The 21,166-nt window shown below is 41.2% G+C and overlaps 1 long non-coding RNA gene across 5 annotated transcripts; it reads right to left on the bottom strand.

The window, feature by feature from the left end:
• Window positions 1–1,063: 1,063 nt before the first annotated feature.
• Window positions 1,064–16,786, bottom strand: LOC107308175. 5 transcript variants are annotated; one of them, XR_001552680.2, is made up of 7 exons: window positions 16,630–16,786; window positions 14,913–15,065; window positions 11,536–11,729; window positions 11,255–11,405; window positions 7,274–7,364; window positions 5,639–5,709; window positions 1,064–3,404 (listed from the first exon to the last, which is right to left on the bottom strand). It is a non-coding gene; the product is annotated as an uncharacterized LOC107308175 (long non-coding RNA). The 5 variants fall into 5 exon arrangements; XR_001552679.1 differs by having other exon boundaries at window positions 5,639–7,364; XR_001552681.2 differs by lacking the exon at window positions 5,639–5,709 and having other exon boundaries at window positions 16,630–16,785.
• Between the last annotated feature and the right edge of the window lie 4,380 nt (window positions 16,787–21,166).

Genomic DNA, 21,166 nt, shown 5'->3' with positions numbered 1-21,166 from the left:
TTTTCTGCTGAGAAAGTACTGAGTAAAACCTTTCCATTGATGGAAGAGTAGAAATGTCTTAACTACTTAACTGGTCATCTTTTGCAGATTTCTATGGAAGAAAAAAGAAGTTCATTGCCACTGCCCATGTGAGATGGATATTTTGCTGAGTATGACTATGGCTGACAAAATGTCCACCCCAAGTACACTGCAGTGGGAGACATGCCTCAAAGGTTTGTGTTTGACTTCTTGCTGGACAAAACTTGTGTACTTGTACAGCTCGGCTTGTGCTGTGTGAGCTTTGACTTTCAACACCAGATTGCTACATATCCATCACCTTTGTATATTTTTAATGCATCTCCTTCACTGAATGGGAGAAATATCATTAATATCTGTGTCTCGAGAGTCCTCCTCCAGATCATGCCTGAGGTGTAGTACTCAAGATACTGTGTGGGGAAAGGCTCCAGCACATTTAATCCCCTGGAGTACTTCTTCACACAAGTCAGTGAGAGTAAATCCAATGCAAAATGAGCAGAGGAGGCAGAAATGAGTCTGCAGGCAAAACCCCAGTGAGTCAAAGTGTCCCTGAGAGACAACATCAAATTGTGCTGATAGAGGTGAGGCAGCACAAATGCCATGAGGAAGGTTGGGGTTCGGTGGCATCTGTGAGTGTTTCTTTCAGACATGAGCACAGTCTTTAATCTGAAGTCCATAAAAACCTCTCAGTCACTCTGGATCCGACTCTAAGAGAGAAGAGGTTTTGGCATTGAGTTTGAATGTACCAGAGCGACTCAAGCCATTGACCTGGTGGCAGTGGCACAGTAGAAAGAAAAAGGAAGCAGAGCTGAAGAAACTTCTGAGAAATGTAAAAGCAGTTAAATGGACAGGAATTGAACAAGTCATCAAGCGATACAGGAAGAGACTGGTTCCTAAAGGTATGTCCCATGCAGCCTTTCTGTTTATAAAGTATGTATCAGCAGTCCAGTAATCAGACCTGAGCATTTAGGGCTGGAACTAGATGATCTTTGAGGTCCCTTCAAACCCAAGATGTTCTAAGATTCAAGTCATTCTATAAGGATTAAGCTACTGGACAAAAGAAAGCATATATTTTAACAGTGTCTGAAAATGAAAGATGTCATGGAGTTAAGAAATTGCACATCTTTATTACATAACAACACAACTGAAAACAAATACTGTGTGTGGCCATCTACTGAATTTCACCAAGACTAATTTCATGTTCAAAATCACCAGCCTTCGCGTGCTATCAGACAGAGAAAAGGGAAATCAGCACGCTCTTTTTCATGTTTCAGTACAAAAGTGCCAGCTTTGAAGCACTGCCTTTGTGAAAGAAACAGTTGTGGCCTTCTAAAACAAGCTTGCGGTACTGAAAAGGTTAACTAATTTGGTTTCCCTGATAAGTTTATCTATGATCAGAACTGAGTCATACAGAAAATACTCCTACAAGATTTGACCTTTTACTTGTATCCCACACTGAGATAATATTATACTTAAAATGGATATCAATAAGAACTTTGTTTGAAAAACTATATTTAAAATAAATTACTTTTAAATAACAGAAACTGTTTTCAATTAGCCCTGTTAAAGGAAATCAACTAGAAAGTTATGTATGCTTTTTTATTTTCTTTATATAAATTATACCCAGGAGTCCTATGATAGCAGCACTATACAAACTATGCACTACCTTTATATTTATTTCTTATCAAAATAAACTTAACAAATTAGATTTGTTTTTACAGCACTTTATATCCAATAATGACAATGTTGTATTGGTCCCAGGATAAAAACAATGAAAGTAGCAGCTGAATGGTATTTTTATTAAGAGTTAACAAAAATGTCCTGTGCAAACACAGTGTATAAAGAAAATTAATTCCATAATTCCTTACGATGAAGGCGTCCCTCTCTTTTTTCTTTTTTTTGTTTCTCACCATATCAATCTCATTTGGAAGGATCATTTTAAGGGGAAAACTTTAAGTTTTAGCATGACTTACTCAGCAAAATGATATAGCCGAACTTAAACGTTGCTGACTGCTACGATTTAATATTAGGACCTGGCAAATGCTTTGATAACTTAATACTTTTTAAAAGAAAACTTGTTTGTTACCGAAGATTTTGGGAGCTCAGAAGAAACATAATCTAAAAAAAATAACAAAGCTACAGATCCAAAAGAGAGGTTTCTTCTTTTCCCCATTTTTTCCATTTCCTCTACCTTGAGCTGGTTCTTCCATGTGAGCGCATTTAGAGGCCTTTTACTGGAGGCAGATTCAAATACCACTGAGATATTCACTGTACAAACTCAGCAAGAGTCCACGTTTTCCTCCAGCGGTGGAAAAATGGCAGGGCTAATAGGCTGGGGTTTGTTACTAAAAAATGAGACCTTACACCAAAACATAAAAAAATAATTAAATAAATAAATAAAATAAGACATTGTTTAGAACATGTGGTTTGCTACTATGAAATTAACAGTGGAAAATCTCGTTACTTCTTATTTTATTCTGTAGTGGGATTGTTTTGTAGACTGAGACGAATCTTCTCTTAAGCAGAGCTTCTCTTCCTACCTTGCAGCATTCTACTCTGCAAGCAGCTCTTTGCTTTGCGCAGCTTGCCTTGATGTTTCAGGTCAAAGTGCTGAATTAAAAGAAGAAAACAGATTTTTAACCACGTGTGCCTCTTGTGTGCCATCCTCTCCAGCTCGTGCTCTGACAGAGGACTGTCCCAATGAAGACCCTGGACTGAGGGTGTTCTCCATGCAGTGCTAAGAACGTATCTGCTCCTACTGAAAGCTCCACTGGGGCAAATAAGGCATCAGAGAGATACTGATATCACCCCTCTGCAGGAAGCCCTATGAAGAAGCGAGGTGTAACGTGGATGGATGGAACAGGGGTTCTGGAGTTCAAAGTGGACAGAGTAGAAAAGAGAATATTGTAAAGGTTTTTGCATTGAATTTCTTGCCAAAGTTTGGAAGCCTCTCATCTGATTTCTGACTTTGGATTGAGGCTACAATGATTTACAAGAATAGAGGACCAGATGTCCAATTTGAGGTGAAAATATTGCCAAGGCAGAAGCCTTGCTCAGAGCTTAAAAGCTTCTATATAGATACATATATATGTCCTACTTATTGTGACTCAAATCTGAAACTCCTATGGTTTAAAATACCAAGTGAGATTCAGGGTCACATAACGTTTGCTTTCCATAAACAGCCCAGTGGATTTCCCTGGTTGCACGTGACCAGGCTCACTCTTGTGCTGAGGTGAACCATCATATTGTAAACTTCACTTGCAATACAATCCTTATGTAACTCAGCTTGCGTATTTCCAGATATCCTTTTATTTTCAAGTTCATCCATTCCCCTGGCACTCAGCACTTTTCCAGGACCTGGTTTGTCATGAGAATTTGACATCTTCTCCCTGAATAAACAAAATATATACACATAAGATCACTGATGAGATACTATATTATATATATATATCAGATACTATATTTCTTTCGAACATCTCCCTAGTCCTCACTTCTTAACAAAGCTGCCGAAGGCTGAGCTCTACATCCACATGATGACTCACCCAGATCCCTTCTGCCAGGGCCTCCTTTTTCCATCAGTGGTCATTCTGGGAGCTCAGGAGGTCAGTCTCTCAATATTTTTTTGGAAATCAGGGAAGGAAATGGATCAGCTGCTCAGTGAATACAGGTCATATGGGGAGGGGCTGAGGAAACTCTTATTGTTTGGTCTGGAGAAGAGGAGGCTCAGGGGAGACCTTATTGCTCCCTACAACTGCCTGAAAGGAGGTCATGGTAAGGTGGGGGTTGGCCTCTTCTCCCGTGCAGCAGCAATAGGATGAGAGGGAATGACCTCAAGTTGCACCAGGGGAGGTTCAGGTTAGATGTTAGGAAAAACTTCTTCCCAGAAAGAGTGGTAAAGCATTGGAACAGGCTGCCCAGGAAGACACTGTCCCAGGAAGTGTTAAAGAACTGTGTAGATGTGGAACTGAGGGACATAGTTAGTGGGTATGGTGGGGATGAGTTGGTGGTTGGACTAGAAGGTCCTATTTTCCAACCTTAATGATTCTATAATTCTGTAATTCCATGAAGGGAGGAACCCCGACTAGTCTGAACTCCCAAATACTCAGCAATGTTTAGTCTGAACTCCCAAATACTCAGCAATGTTATGCTAGAAGTAAGTGTCACTGTATGGGCACAGCTCATATGTTTGTTTCTAGCCAACTGCACTGTGGTTTTACAAAAAGCTAAAGCTAAAGCAAAGGGCTGTTCATTGCTTCATTTTGAATAAGAGTGCCTGGGGAGTAGGCATCTGATGTTTGCAGTGGCATGAGCACCTGCAGTTTGTGGGCTTGGAAGGAAGAGCAGCAGATGTTCAGCATCTCTGCAACATCAGGCCTTGAACTGAACACACATGACTTCAAGGATGACCTTCCAGGGGTGCAGTGAGTGGCTCCTGCCATTTCAGGACTGGGTGCCATTTAGAGCATTATCAGAGATTTAGGAAATTAGTTCAGAGCTGGATATGAAAACACATGGGTCATTAACGGGACCTGATCAAGGTCTATAAATATCTGAGGTGTGGGGGGCAAAGTGGGGAGGCCAGACTCTTTTCAGCAGTGTGTGTAGACAGGACAGGGGGAAATGGCCTGAAACTGGAGCATAGGAAGTTCTGCACGAGTGTGCTCAAGAACTTCTTTACAGTGAGGGTGACGGAGCACTGGAACAGGCTGCCCAGGGAGGTGGTGGAGTCTCCTTCTCTGGAGATATTTAAGACCCGCCTGGACACCTACCTGTGTGACATGGTGTAGGGAGCCTGCTTTGGCAGGGGGGCTGGACTCGATGGTCTCTGGAGGTCCCTTCCAACCCCTACAATTCTGTGATTGTCTAAGAGATGAGCAAATGCTAAATGTGACCAGGCTGAGACAGAGAAAATTTCATCTCTTGACATGTCCAGAGTACCAGCTGAGACTGACAGCAAGTGCTGAGACCTTGCTGATAGTGTGATGCTTTGGAGCTGCACTACCCATAGTGAAACTAGCTCAATTTTGACATCTACCACATGTGCAATTGAAAAGTGAACTTGCAAAACGGGGATTATTTTGAGAGCTAAGTGAAACTAGCTTGTTCAGTCTGTAGAGCTCTTGGGTTCACTTTCTTACATTTTGCTTTGTACAGCTCTATACACCAAGAGTTTTGCTTTGAGTTTTAGGTTCAAACAAAGCAAAACTGATCACAAACCACTGTATGTTGATTTTTCAGATTGAAATTAGGTCTCACGCAGAAATTTTCAAAAGCCAAAGTGCAGAGCCTGCGTTTCAGCCCAGTCTGCTTCCAAGCTGTCAGCCTGAGGTTCAGAGCCAAGCTTTCCTTACATGCACCGATGCTGAGAGCTGCCTCCTCTGTGCAGTTCCACATCCACACAAAACTCCCTAAAACCACCCGATTTTGCAATTTTTTCCAGGAATAATAGGTGAAGCCATCCCAGCGTTGTCAGATTTAACTAACATCAAATAGTGCCAAGCTCGTAATTGTTACCTTCAATAGATTTGTTTCTAGCTAAGTCCATGAAAATTATTACAAAAGCACATAAATCCCGAGCTACAGTTAGCACTATTTTCTGCTAGAACAAAAGCCGCATGCTTACCTTTATTATAACAGACATGTCTTGCCAAAAACAGTAGGGCAGAATGTCCAGAAACACCCTCCTGAAGAAAGCTTTGAAGAAACACCTACTTAAACACACTTCCAGCCTTTATTTTATCCACTTTGCACATTTATTTTCTTAGCAGCCCTCGAGCCCAATGGTTAACACGTTGGATTATCGTTCTTACTGGCCACAGAAAATCATTTCTGTCTCACTTACAGCAGCGCTTATTATCATACTTCCAAGCTCATCATTTAACTTTCCACTATATTAATAACCTGGGGCGATTTTACCCAGCAAGCAACCTAAACCTTCTGACTTTGACAGAAACCTTGTGTGCTTATTTCTCTTTCTAACCATCAAAGAAGGTCACTGAGCTACTCTAGGTATCAGCATTTTTCCTGTGTGATTCACTCACACCAAGCAAACCCTCTAGACCAACATTTCTTCCGTTTCTGAATTCATACTTAACCAATAGGATCAACAGGTCCCCTTCTCCGTGGGTGGTGATAATGTCAGTACACCACTGCCCAAATAACCTTTCTCTATAGGGAAATGCTAACATTTAATTCTTTAAATTCAAACCACATGTATTTTGGTCTTATAACCGTACTCTGCATTAACTGCCTTTTGTTATTAATTTGTATCACTAAAAACCTTAATGAAACCGGTTATTTAAATTGGAAATGTTAAGTGCAGTAGACATCTAAAATTCGGGTATGAGCTATAATACATCAAAATATTTAAATAGTAACTAAATATTTTACCTAACCATTGTAAACACATTTGCAGAATTAATAATGACACAGCCCTGCGTATGTTCAATGTAAAGCCACGTCTCCAAAGAGCTGTTCACCTCAGCCCTTTGCAGGGAACATAAGCAACAGCCAGAGAGGCTTTTGAATGGTTTCTATCAGTTACCTTCATCTTACTCAGAAACAGAACGTGCCATTTAAGTACTGCATATGTGAGACCTCCGCTAAGGAGAACAAATGACATGCGGGTTGGCCACATGCTATTTTCCTGGTGTTCTCTGAAAGAGGCACTGCCACTGTATGCATTCCTCACAAACACTGCCATGGGGTGACCACAGACACACAGCTGGCAGTGAAGGGGTCTTGTTATTACAAGACTTGCAAGGCATCCTTGGGGCTCGGTCACAGATTTCAGGATGCTTAGGTTCCAGCTCTCTCTGGCTTCCTGTAATTCTTTCCCAACTCATAGACTTTCAGTTATATAATTCCCAGTCCATAAAATGCTGTCTCACACTCTGGGATTTGGTAAAAATGGTCGAAATACCATTGTTCCCTTCTAAAGAGACAAACCAGTCCTGGTTCTATGTATGTTCCTGCACCTTCCTCCTGCTCAGACTGCTGGCATGAGTGATGTGAGGAGAGTATTTGTTTCTCCTCTCACAAAACCACTGCCACTGTGCCACTAACTAATATATTCAAGGTTTTTAACTTCCCTCCTATTCAGCAGACCATCAAAAATGAACCTGATTAGCATAGCTTTGTAATTGCTGAGTGTATTTCCCTAATTGTCTGTAGCTGAGTGCCTGGTACCTGAAGTTACCACTTTCTTCATCCAAATTAATTTGCTGTATCATGCCCCAACCTGAGGAATTATGCTTACTTTTTTCAAGCTCCCAACACTGTTGAACCTCAGACCACTGTGTTCTTGCTGGGAAGCCCCTTTTTTCTCAGTCAGAGCCTGCATGCATTATCTGCAAAGGAAAAATGGACTGTTCAGTGCCTTGAACCTCACAGCTGTCTTCTTGTGCTCTCCGGCAGCATCAGCAGCTCCCCACCCACACACGGGTTCAGCTCAGCCACCTTAATTCAAAACAGACCTTTGATGGCATCTTGTTAAACACAGTAACCCTCCACTTGCTAGATATGGAATTACTTTCCTGCTCCTACTCCTCATTAAGCTTGGGTAAAACACCTTAGGTGGAATTACTTTCACAGCTGTAACACCTTTAATTTTGTTAAGCCTTAGTAAAGGTGTATTGTTGGTTTTTTTTTATTCTTCTACAACATTACCAAAGTTCAGATGCCTACAGGAAGGTACCCAATGCCCTCTGGAGCAACACAGAGCATCTGCAGCACCTGTAGTGGGCTGACAGTGACAGTGTGGGACCTATAGGAGATATGCACCACTGAACTGTCAGCAAGAGGCCAGCTGGGATTCCCCAGGGGCTCCAAAGAGACAGGAGGGCTACACTTAAGCACGTGTATCTCTTCCAAAATTAACACAAAAAAAGTATAAAATAAAATGGAATAACTAAACAAAAATTAATAGGATCATTTAACTAAAAGCTCGGAAAATAACACTCAAAAGATAGAATTTCACTTTGATATGCAGGCTAAATCCCATGCCTTCCCATATAAAAGCCAGTTGTAGATAATCACTGTACATCGTTCAGGTCCCGTAAAGTGCATAATGGAATAGCTAAATTCACTGCATTTTGATACTCTTTTAGCTTCACGTTTCAGAAGACTGATACATTTTTAAAGTTAAATACTGAAAACGATAATTGCTTTGAACTGTTCTAGAGTGAAGTTTCTAATTCTAAGTTGATGTGCTATTTTTTCTCATTCAGCAGCAGAGTGCTTTATACCGTCCACAAGAAAAGCATTGTGACATTCGTACTTAAATAACTTATTGAAACAGATATGGATGCCTACGGCACAATTATTTCCCATCGCTTTGCTGTAAGTCCAAATTTTGAAAACATAAAATTAATTCACATCTTAATGTATTCCTGAGAGCCAAACCTTGGAGATCGTTCTTATCTTTCCCCTGGATAAATTCCATCCAGTACCTAAAGGGAGCCTGCAGGAAAGTTGGGGAGGGAAGTTCTCTTTATCAGAGAGTGTAGTGATAGGACAATGGATAATGCCTTTAAAGTAAAAGAGGGGAGATTTAGATTAGACATGGGAAGAAATTCTTCACTGTGATGGCAATGAGGCTCTAGCACAGCTGCCCAGAGAAGCTGTGGTGCCCCATCCCTGGAGGCACTCAATGCCAGGTTGGATGGGGCCCTGGGCAGCCTGAGCTGCTGGGTGGCACTGCCCAGGGCAGGGTGTTGGGACTGGATAGGCTTTGGGATCCCTTCCAGCCCAAGCTGTTCTGTGATTCTATGAAATTTAGGCTGGCAGACAGAAGACTATAATCATCAGAGCTGTAATGGGTTGGAACAAACCTCCAGTGGAATACAAGGTGGGCAATACACCTCCTGCATGTATTTTACAGCAAGTTTGGTTTTAACATCCAGAAGACCAGACCCAGCTGACCTTGAGTCCTAAAGCAATAAAGCCAGTGGTGTCTTGATTCTTCATAATTCTGGCACAGCTTTCTCAGTGTGGTTATCAAAATTATGCTCTTTATATCAAAGGAATCTGCATCTGATAGCCAGGTGGAAATTTAAAAGGTGACAACTATTAAAATAGACATTAAGTTTTATTTATAAAGTAGAGAGTGAAATTCTACTGTTCTTTACTTCAAGCTCAATCTGAAGCAATTCTGCCAGTTTCAGTTGTTTCAATGAGTTTACTTCAAGCTTATATCAAAGTAAACGAGATATGCATTCATCACCTTACTGCATATGCCTTTTGGGGGAACTACAGCCCAAAGCCCATCATAAAAACTGATTATTATCACTATTTGATAGTCATCATGGGAGGAGAGTTCACTGTGGTGAAGGTGACACACACAACAGCAAAAGGCAGGAGACAGCGTTAACCAGGCATTATTGGTTTGCTTCAACCATCCTCTGCCCTCTGTTCATTATATGGCAGGTTTACACAGTGCAAAGATCCTGAGAAAATATCCTGACAGACTCCTTCAACACAGACCAGCCAACTTTGTCTTGGTTTTCATTTGGAGTAACGTATCCTTCAAGCTGTCTTTTAAAGCAAACTTTTTCTTTTTTCCTGTCACAGCCAAATTCTCCAGTTCTGGGATTCACAATATTTTCCTTTTTCCAGAATGACACCTGCTGGTGGGAGAAGCGTGGATGAATTACAGATATTCTGTGGTTCAATAGCAGCTTAACCTAACCACGCTTTCTAAGCGCGCTCATCACCTGCACCCACTAAACTGTTGGTAATAAAGATCTGGAAATGTAAAGATACTATAAGGAGCAATGTAGTTTTCAAATCTTATTTAACATTTGCTCTTATTAAATCACAAAGATACCATCCACCGAAGCAGTGCTTCAGTGGTGTTTCAGTGTCATATCCTAGTACTATTTTGGGATGCCCACAGCATGGATATGTCAAATTGAGGTGAAAGCCTGACCGAAATCCTTCCTATCCTATGCAAAAAGCTGCTGCGCTGCTTCAGAGCTTTCAGTGCGAGTAAAACCAGCTGCTAACGCTATTATTGGTGCTTAACACTCCAAAAGATTAGCATCTCAAAGAGAAGCATTATGCACATGTCCCTCAACCGGTATATGAGGACATAGCTAGGAGAGACAGAAAGCAAGCTGTACCTTTGCCAAAACGATGACAAATGCCCCTCAATATGCCAAGCAGCATTAGGTTCTGTAATGGGCTTCTGCACCCGCAGCACCTCAGTTGTCTGGGGCTGCTGGAGAAGACTCCAGCTATAATGGAGCCAGACTTGAGCTTTTCATGCTTTCAGCACAGTCACCGCAGTATTTCCAAAAGTCGTTTCCAATGCTTGGAACATCCTCACTGAGGATGCACAATTTTATCTCCTTTCTCTGAGATGCTAACTACCCAGAGTCCCCTGTAATGGCAAGCTAAAGCAGAGGCGCCCAGGACCCTCAAGAAAACCTCTATATTGGACTACAAAAAATCTAGAAATCTGAATTATTAAAGCTACTCTCGGATAATTGTAGACAGCAACTTGTGGTCATGTCCAAAATAATATCTGGAGACCTTTATGATATAAGCCCAACTTATGAAGAAATATTTGTGGAGGAGGGGGTGAAAAATGTCCAACTAAAAAGAAAACTATCAGGAATTCAATTCAGAATTAGAATTCAATGAATTCTTTTGAATTGTTTACAAGGCAAACATAGAATCACAGAATCATAGAATAGCTTGGGTTGGAAGGGACCTTAAAGATTATCCAGTTCCAACCCCCTGCTGTAGGCAGGGATGCCTTCCTTTAGACCAGGTTGCTCACAGCCCTATCCAGCCTGGCCTTGAATGCTTCCAGGTATTGGGCTTCCAGCTTCTCTGAGCAACCTGTTCCAGTGTCTCAGTACCTTCACAGTAAAGACTTTTTTTCCTCATATCTAGTCTAAATCTACCTTCTGCCAGTTTAAAGCCATTTCCCTTCATCCTGTCACTCCATGCCCTTATAAAAAGTCCCTCCCCAGCTTTCCTGTAGGCCCCTTCAGGTACTAGAAGGCCACCATAGTGTCCCCCTTCAGCCTTCTCCAGGCTGATGAGCCCCTGCTCTCTCAGCCTGTCCTCATAGGAGAGGTGCTCCAGCCCTCTGATCACCTTCCTGGCCCTCCTCTGGACCTGCTCCAACAGCTCCATATCCTTCTTGTGTTGGGGTCCCCCAAACTGGACACGCATTCACACATATTCCCCTTGAGTAAATTACTAAAATACAGATAACATTATGGCATACCTCATCATAGTGCCAGAAGGCAAATTTCTGTTCTGATTAGAGAATTAGGATGCAACTTAGGAGCCTTGGCTTGGATTCCTGGATTTGTCACTGGCCTCCTATATAGCTCTGAGCAGACAGCTCCACATCTCTGTTCCTCCAGTTCTCCCATCTGTGAAAAGACAATAACATTTTTATGTTTTGTGATTTATGAAGATAGTTATGTGACAGATTTCCAAAGATTGCTTTTATTTTGGAAAATGCAAGCACATGAAAAAAGGGGTATATTGCTGTAAACTCACTGGATAATGGGAGACACACGAGGCTGTTTTCTTCAACAGATACTATGGAGATAGAGTTTCTTCAGACATATTCCTTGTAAAATCCATCGTGTCCAGCCAATGGTTGCACATACTTCTGGTTTTAGAGTCCTTGTTTGCCATGGCAAGTGAAATGAATGTATGTTATAGAAACAGCCCAGAATTCAAATAAGCCTCTGCAAAAGGATGAGAGCTTTGAATGAGGTCAAATTTTCCTGCTCTCTTAACTCTGCCTATTGAACTCACACTGAATGGAATAACCTTAGCATTGGAGCTACTTTCACATCCTTATCTTTTTACTCCATGTGGGACACTGTGAACTTCTACCATCAGTGGTCACCAGCTTTCCAAATACTTGTCCCAGAAGGACAAATGCTACATAACTGGGTATCACTTACCTAACACCAACCTGAACAGCACTGCCTCTGCACAGAGGAAGTACAAATGCTCCAGAGCACTGCATATAATTGTACTTCCCTTTTTTATTGGCTTTTTTTTCCCCTTTCTACTCTACTTTCCTTCATTTGGGTTGTTTGCCATTTTATAACCTTACCCTGAACGCCAGAATGACAGTCATTGATTCTCCATCTAAAAACATATATACTTTCAGCCAAAGCATCATATATTTTAAAGTGTGTTAAGAGGAAAACAGAGGTAACCTACATTGCTGTCTGAATCCACACATGACCACTAAACACTGCACACTGTGCAGGATGCAATATCAATTCACAAAGAGAAAAACACATAACAACCTCACCCAAACTAGCTGCAGGTAAACTCAATTAGAGAACTGCAGCTTCACTACTCCTCCCCACTTCTCTTTTTACTTCACTACTTCTCTCCCTTCACCTCAGAGAAAAAGAAATATCGAATACTTTGCTATACCACAACAAAATTCTCAGTGAGATCCAGCAAGGTTAGGTTTACAAGATGCCGTTTTTCCATCAAATTAAAGTGCCAGATTTGCACATCATTTTCATTTCATTTGCTCTCTATAACTTCCTGAAGGGAGGTTGTAGTGAGCTGGGAGTCAGCCTCTTCTCTCTTGTCATTAGTAATAGAACTAGAGGGAATGGTTTCAAGCTGCGGCAGGGGAGATTCAAGCTGGACATTAGGAAGTATTATTTCTCAGAAAGGGTGGTCAGGCACTGGAATGGACTGCCCAGGGAGGTGGTGGAGTCACCGACCTGGGGAGTGTTCAAGGAACGACTGGATGTTGTGTTGAGGGACATGGTTTAGTGGGAGCCATTGGTAATAGGTGAATGGTTTGGACTGGATGATCTTTTAGGTCTTTTCCAACCTTGCTGATTCTATGGTTCATTTTTTCCCCCCCAAACTAATCATTTTAATACTTCTCTCTGTTTACTAAGTACATTCTTTTTCCTCCAAGATCTGTTTTAAGGACTTGCGCCCTTGATCTTTTTACCCAGATTAACAAACCTGCTCTTGTCCCAGTGACTCTTCCCTTCTTACAAGACACTCAAGCATGTGGTTTCATACACCTATTTTGTCTGAATTCTGGAATAGCAGCTGCCCCACTCCACTGACTTGAGTGTCCTGACTTTGCCCTACTTTTTATCATTTTAGCCCAGAGATCCAACACAGACTGTATTTCATGATTGTATTTCATCTTGCCCTTGCCTTCACTGCAGAGGAGCCTTCCTCTCTTCCTCAGTTCCTTATATGTTGATTTTTCTTTAACAGCCATGGTCTTCATCAAAAGTAAGTCTAAAATAGGATCAGTTAAATAGTCGTTTGGTGACCTACTCTATTTATAGGTACATGGGCCCTACCTTGAGAAGTAAGGCCCTACTTCTGCGTGTCTTTCACTAGAGATCATGGAATGAATCATAGAATCATAGAATGGCCTGGGTTGAAAAGGACCACAACAATCATTCAGTTTCAACCCCCTGCAATGGACACGGTAGCCAACCACCAGACCAGGCTGCCCAGAGCCATATCCAGCCTGGCCTTGAAATACAGTTATATCTCTGTCTGAGATACAGATGAGATATATCTAGGAAATACAAATCTTCCCAAAATATGTCATTTCCAGTTGTATTTATTCATCTGTGTCCTGATTATAAGCATAAAATGAAAGCTGCTGCAGCAGCGATCCTGAATGATCCCTACTTGTTCTAACTGATGTTTCTCAAAGGAATTTTAACACAAATTTTATGTTCAGCCTGCAACAAGTCTGTTCTTTTTGATTGTTTGTTTGTTTGCTTGTTTTCTGAGAGACAATTTGTGACAAATTATTATTATTTTTTTTTTTTTTAGAAAGCCAGTTTGTAAGATTTTCAACTCACTCCCAAAGCACATGTGTCACTAGACAGCACAAAACCTAGGGCTGCTGGACTCCTGGCTACCCTAATGCTGATGTACTTCAAAAAACAGCTGCCCAGCAGTGAGGAAGCCTCAGAGCTGGATATCCGAAAAGGGCAAAAAGTCTGAAGATTTGGGAGGCCTGGGGAGGAGAACCAGGTAGGTTTGAGCCTTCACCAGCTTGGGAGGAGGGGAGCTGGAGAGCTGCAAGCCCTCTTCACACAGGGTGTGAAACCAAAGTTATTCCTTTCTAATGGTGGTGTAGATTTTACCCACCCTAAAGGTGAGCTCACCCACTGTTACATCCCATTGCACCCTTGCTCAGAGCATCCCAAAGGCTGGCCCAGCAGGGACCCAACTGTCCCCTTCTGCTCCCTTGGGGTTTCACTGCCACACCTCAGAACACCAAAGTGGCCCTTTCCAGCCCTTTCCCATTGGGAACGTTTTGACGCTGCTCTTCCCTACAGAGCAACAGCATTTCCACTTACCACTAAAATATGTAAAACTTTCACAAGCGTTAAAAATGTGAAGCAAGAGCAGCATTTCAGCCACCAAATGAGTAATACCTCTGAAGAAGACTTAACAAAAAGTTTGTGGGAATTTTTGTCTAACTTTATTTACTGCTACAAATTGCTCACCAGATCGAGCCTGTTCAGACTGCTGTGCTTGTTACGCCAGCAGAGAAACAGCTTTAACTCTGCAAGTCCTTTTTTTCTTGCAGTGTACTTTCACTCACTTTCACTAACACGATACGAAAACGATGCCTTGGGATTACAATTGCGTGATGGAAACTTTTTTACTGCACTTGGGTGAACCTTAAGGGAAAATACGTACATATATACTGTGGATATTATGTGGATTTCCAGGAACCCTGTCAAAATTATCTCATGAAACAACATTAAAAAAAAAAAGACAACTAGGAAGAAAACAGCTTCATTAACTTCTTCCATTACTCACACCAAAGGGTAGATGTAAGATCAAAACCAAAAGCATTATTTTCAAAAGGCTTTTGAAAACGTGGCTGGGTTTCCTACCCTATTACTTCTGTGAGCCATGCAGACAATGAGTAGTCCGTGATCTTCTGAGCATCAAAACACCACCTAAAGCAGCAACGTCATTCCAGATTAGGTCCAAAATGCTGAATTGTTTAATCCATGAACAAACCACAATGTACTTTGCTTATACATCTGCAGAAGAAAAGAAAGAAAAAAAGGGTATGATGAAACAGAAAACTCTCTTTGTGGTTTTTTGTATATCATCCTTGCCACTTTCGTAATTAGAGGACATAGGCTACCATTAAAGTCAATTGCAAAGTTCTCGTTGACTTCGGTAGATGTAAACCAGGCATTAATATTATGCTTTTTGGTTTTCTTGAGGTTTAAACACCCCATAAAATAAATTTACAGATGAACTAGTAAATGTACACTTACAAAGAAACCTCCTAAGGAGTCCCTGAAGCCATATTTTTAAATGCTGCTTTTCATTTGGTTTCTATCGACCAGATTAAGGGACTGTCAAACAAGGGTGCATAGATCAAGAGCCGCAATAAGAAATGCTGCAAATACACCCTCAGAAGTCTAATCTCAAAAATATCATTTGACATACTTGACAAAATGGACTCAGAAGAGGGTTTCGTGTTATGTGACATGTTTCACGAGCGCAGAAAACCCTATCTATTTATTTATCTGTCTATCCATTTCACTGATCTGTAAATGAAAACATGTACAGTAGACGCAGCAATTTATTTTTTTTTCCAGGAACCCTTTCAAAACCACTCACATAAAAATACAAGCAAAGCTAATTGAGAAAGAGAGTCTGACCGATGAGAAGTCAGAAACACTACCAGCCGGAGCTGACGTTTTCTTCTATACAACTATGTGCCCATTGGGCATTATTTTTGATCTTGCAGACTTTCCACATGTAAAAATCCAATTGACTTCAGTGCAAATGAATGAACTGCAGGATCTAATTAAGCCTGATGAGGTTTGAAAAACAATCTCATACGCTGCCTGAGCATTTCCATGAATTACAAAGATTTTCAAGATACTTTGCCTAGCTCATTGCCAAATAAGCATTTGCAAATATTTAGAAGGATAATGTGTAAGTATAAATATAAGGTGAGCATTAGATGATAAGCAGACATAAGGAGCTAACAATTACCTGAACTGACTTGATGAGGGCTTTATTAATGGAACATCATATATGACATTACTATAGAAGGAGTGGTCATAGATGGATGACATTAGCATAATAATCTTGCACTACTGGCACGAGCAGAAAGGTCCTTTTACAATTAATAACCACTTGAGAAATATTTGCCTATTACCACACAGAAGCATGGTAGGAGAGGCAGGGATATTTTCCAGGTTTCCAGGGTAGAATTCAACCACCTCAACTAGAAGACCTTGTTTTCTTTTTCTACCACGTCCTGATTCATTCAGGAAAAGCCTTGCTACATGTGAGCTTCTCTACATGTGAGCTGGAGTTCTGCAGTTGCCATCTATCAATTCTGCTCAGTGCTGATTCATCTCCAAAGCAGATACATGCTAGATGTATGGCCAAAACCATATGAGAAAAGACAGCATACTCACAAAACTCGAGTCAGTGTTACAATGCAAACATATGTTGGAAGCAAAACAAGGCAGCAGAAATCAGTCTTGTATTCTCCATTTTTCTAAACTGGTCCTTGTAAATCCAGTGTTAGCCTGGTGTTCTCCATATACCTGCTGTTACAAAACTAATGAACCTCACCCAGTGTGCTGCACCCAGGTGTAGAGTCCTTAGCACAGGGAAGACATGGAACAGTTGGAGTGCATCCAGAGGAGGGCCATGAAAGTGATCCAAGGGATGGAACACCTCTTCTATGAGGACAGGCTGAGAGAGCTGGGGCTGTTCAGCATGGAGAAGAGAAAGAGGCCTTTCAGTATCTAAAGGGAGGCTGTAAGAAAGAAGGGGATAGATTCTTCAGCAGGGTTTGTTGTGATAGGACAAGGGGAAAAAGCTTCAAGCTAAAATAGGAGAGGTTTAGACTGGATATAAGAAAGAAGTTATTTGAAATAGGGGTGGTGAGGTGCTGGCACAGGTTGCCCAGAGAGGTGATGGATGCCCCATCCACCCAAGGTCAGGCAGGATGGGGCTCTGAGCACCTGATGGAGCTGTAGGTGTCCCTGTTCATTGCAGGGGAGCTGGACTTTAGGGGTCCCTTCCAACAATAATGATTCTATGATTCTAAGACTATTTCCACTATGTAGCATCATACCTACAGAGACCAATCATCAATCATCCCTCAGGCCCACACAGACTAACAGGTGGCAAAGAATCACAGTACGGCGGGCTAACTGAGGTTGGGAAGGACCTTAGGAGTCCGTGTGTCCCACGCCCCATTGACAACAGGATTAATGTCTACATTATGTTTGGCTTCCAAGGCCCTCTTGGCCATTCTCTACGTTCATTCAGGCAAGTGGCAAAGAAACCATGCTGGAGGCTGTCCAACAAATGATAAAAGCTGAGAGCCCCAAATGTCCTTTAAGGGCACCAGGGAGAGTCTGCAGCTCCAAGTAAAGGCCAGGGGCAATACCAGAGGGGTCACTTCCAGCCCAGGCACTGGTGCACCCAGCTGGTGGCTGCTCAGCCATTCTGTGAGGACGATGTATGGAAAGTCTGAGCATGGGAAGGAGCTGTGTGAGGCAGAGAAGATGAAATCTCTGGAAATATTTGCTGTTAGGTCTTAGTAAATCTCTATGGAATATTTGGTAACTGTGTTTTTTTCCACTTCTTGAAACAGTTGACCAAAATTTGAAAAGCTTTGTGGGGATGGCAAAAGGCATATGCCTGATTCCAAGGAAGAGAGAGATCTGTCTTTGCTCTGAAACCTCTTAAAACTCAGGGTCGGATTTTTTATTTTTTATTTTTCTTATGTAGAATAACAACATGTGGTGTGTTGTTGGTTTTTTTTACCAGCCTTCTTATAAGAAGTTAACTCACTTTGGCTAATACATTAAAAAGAAATCCTAGAGAATGACATCCCATGTAAATATATTTGACCCAAATGTGAGTTTGGCTAAGTTCTGAACTGAGAACAGAATCTTATAGCAGAAAACTTCCCCATGAGCAGAGCTGCCCATCCTGCCTGCATTACTGGTTGTTAAGCACTTTGGAATCCGTACACATGAACAGAACCATGTAACCGAAGCTTCTGGTCTGCATTGCTCCACTCTGTCTTTCTGCTGCAGTAACTTACTGTTAATTATTGTTATGAACCACAGCTGGCTGATGGGAGCACCAGGCAAGCAAGCCTTCCTCTGGAACTAAACTCCAGGAAAAGAAAAAATTCTGAATATGCACTGCACCGGCTTAAAGACAAACTCTGAAATTTGCTTCCAGAGAAAATGCTGGTGCATTCAGAGCCTAGTAAGGTACAGAGGAAGGAGTGCCAAAGGACAAGAGCACTCCGCAAATACAGCTGCAATTCCATGAAGTCAGAGCAAGCAGCCCACAGGATGAAGTAAGTAAGGGATGCAGTGTAACAGCCCACAAAACACAAACGGATCCTGCTGTTCAAACTATTTGGACCACGAAGCCCAAAAACTGATGATATTACACATATCTAAAGCACAGCCTTTGTCTTCAGGTCAGGTTTTAATTGTGGATTTTATCTTTCATCTCTAAATCCCAATTTTATTAATGTTTTCTCTGCTGTCATTATTATTGAAGTATTTCTATTAAGGCTTCCAGTATGGGACATCACTGGCCGGTAAGGAATCACATGTGAACTGTCCATCCCTGTCACAATGAACAGAAAGTTTGCTACTGATTTCAAAGAACTGAGATTTTTACCCGCGGGAAATCAAGGTAAGTGGGAAATAATACACATTTCATCCAATTAAAAAGTGAAGCTCATGTATTTTCAGCTTCTCAGCCCACAGACATTTCCTTTTTCTGTCAGAAAAATACAGTTGGGAGGATATGTAACGTAAGGTACAAAAAAGGTGCTGTAACACAGAGAGGGCCAAGGGGGCCAAGGCTGTAAATTCCTTCCATCGACATGGTAATCTGTATTTGTAGAAGGCCAATATTGAGCAGGCAGAGAAAACAGAAATGCATAACCACATCACATTGTTCCACTGCCAAAAACATTCATACTAATTTCCACCATCAAACGCACAGTATGATTACTTAAAGGGTTTTTTTAACCAATCCAACTTATAAAAACAAAATCCTCAAGATGGTGTAACTTCACATTTTCATATTCTGTAACATGAATATCCATCAAATTGGCAACAATCCTTACCTTGTGTACAAGCTTCCTTCAGGGTCATTAACATGGAATCCACTCCTTGCAGTAAGTAAACACTTTTTTTTTTTTTCCGCTTGGTTTTTATGTTAAAAATTGAAAATTAATCTTGCAAGTGATGTTGAACCAGGAAAACAGGGCTGACAAAGCAAGCACTGTAGTCTGATATCTTTTATTAGGCCAACTTAGAGTTCAAAAATATGCAAACCTCCTTGACCACACACAAGTTCATGTATGCAGAACTCCAGGCTGGACCCATAAAATGGATTAAACTACTTGCTTTGTCACTTCATATAAATATATATATATATGAATATATATATATATACACATACACAGTGTATGTACGTACATATACAGTACATAATGAACATGCATATATATTTTCAGGGGTGCAGAATAAACTGTTTGTTGATGCAGCCTTAAAATAACAGCTGTGGAGGACTTCTGTTGGTTGGTGTGTAACCATGCTGTGCATCAGTGGGTTTCATAAAGAAAATTTAGCAGTGCACACAACAAATCCTACTTCTGAATCCTAATGAGTTGTAATTCCCATGCAAAAACTCACGACTCTCACTACCTGCTAAATATTATTAGCAGTTCTTTGCTTTTAATGGTAATAATGAGAATAGTTGGCAATATAGTAATATAATACACCAGGAATAATAATGCAATTCACACAAAGTTTTGTAGAAAGAACAATAAAGAAGGTTACTAAACTTACAACTATAACACTTCAGAATGTTCTATGGGAGTAAAATCCACTGTAAATGGATATGTCTCTCCTGCACAAGAATTCAAGTGTTTGTAAGATTGCTATGTGTCCACAGCAAGGTGTGTGCATAACCTGCTCACCTCTGCTTCTCCTCCCACAAGCACATATAAAGATCACCACCCAGCTCTTCAGCAGCCCTGTATTCAGGGGATGAGTCATCTGCCTGCAGAACAGAAGGGCGCTGGTGGGAGCTCTATTCCAAAGAGCATGCAAAGAATCACAGGAACGAAAGGAATTGCTCTTCTTTCTTCAAGTTCTGGTGACTAGGAAACTCCTTAATGGTCTTCCATTAAAAGGGCAGACATGCCAGTAAATGCCAGCTTCGTTTGGACAAAAACTGAAGAATCAGTGCCCTTCCGCAGCGTCAAACCTCTGTGCCACCACCATCAGCACTGCTTCCCAAGTGTGAGTGTCAGCAGTTGTGTGGTATCTATCTCTGCACCCTTCATCTGCTGGAATTCAGACAGCATGTGCTGTGGCAGCACCTTGTATTCTAATTGCGTATGCCTTGATAAGGGCTGGTGGATCTAATCTCCTTACATCAAAGGTGGCTCTGATGCAGGCTGCTAACTCATTTTGAGTGCATTTGAGGCCGCAGCTAAGTATTTTAAGACTCATTCCTGCACAATAAAGGCTGTTTGTGACCAAAGAGCATCACAGATTTGCTGAAGAGCTTTGTCTACCTCGAGTAATACATTAATGGTCTCCTAACATTCAAGGATGATCAACATTTTGATCCTCTTAGCAGTGAACTGGGTCTTGGAGAAAAAAAACTATCGGTAAGTGGATAAACTGATTCATAAGAAACCTGAAACCACCTTTAGAATACATTTAAGATGTTGCCTCAGAGTTACCCTATCCACCTGAAAATAATATGGAGGATTAAACATAAAAGCTGGGACTTTATTTATCCGTGAGCTGAGGTAATGGCTACTAAAAATGTGGATTTCATTGACAGATGACTTAGTGAACGTGATGACAGCAGCTCAAACGTGGCTCCATTAAAGATAAAAGTAGCATGCTTAAATCTCATGAGAAGGGATTTTTTCTTATTGGTGGAGTATGTATGTCAAGACCTTTCGAAACCTAAGAACCACATAATGAGAAAATAACGAAGAATCAGCACTCGTAAGTGTCTGACTGAAGTTCCCACTAAATGGGCTTTGATAGATCATTTTTCTCCTGGCAACAAAGACACCAGAAGGATTGTCTGGATTGTA

The sequence above is a fragment of the Coturnix japonica genome, chromosome 1, assembly GCF_001577835.2.
Source record: "Coturnix japonica isolate 7356 chromosome 1, Coturnix japonica 2.1, whole genome shotgun sequence".
In the NCBI taxonomy this organism is placed as follows: domain Eukaryota; kingdom Metazoa; phylum Chordata; class Aves; order Galliformes; family Phasianidae; genus Coturnix; species Coturnix japonica.
Note: the sequence above shows the minus strand (reverse complement) of the source record. Positions and strands in the feature narration are given on the sequence as shown.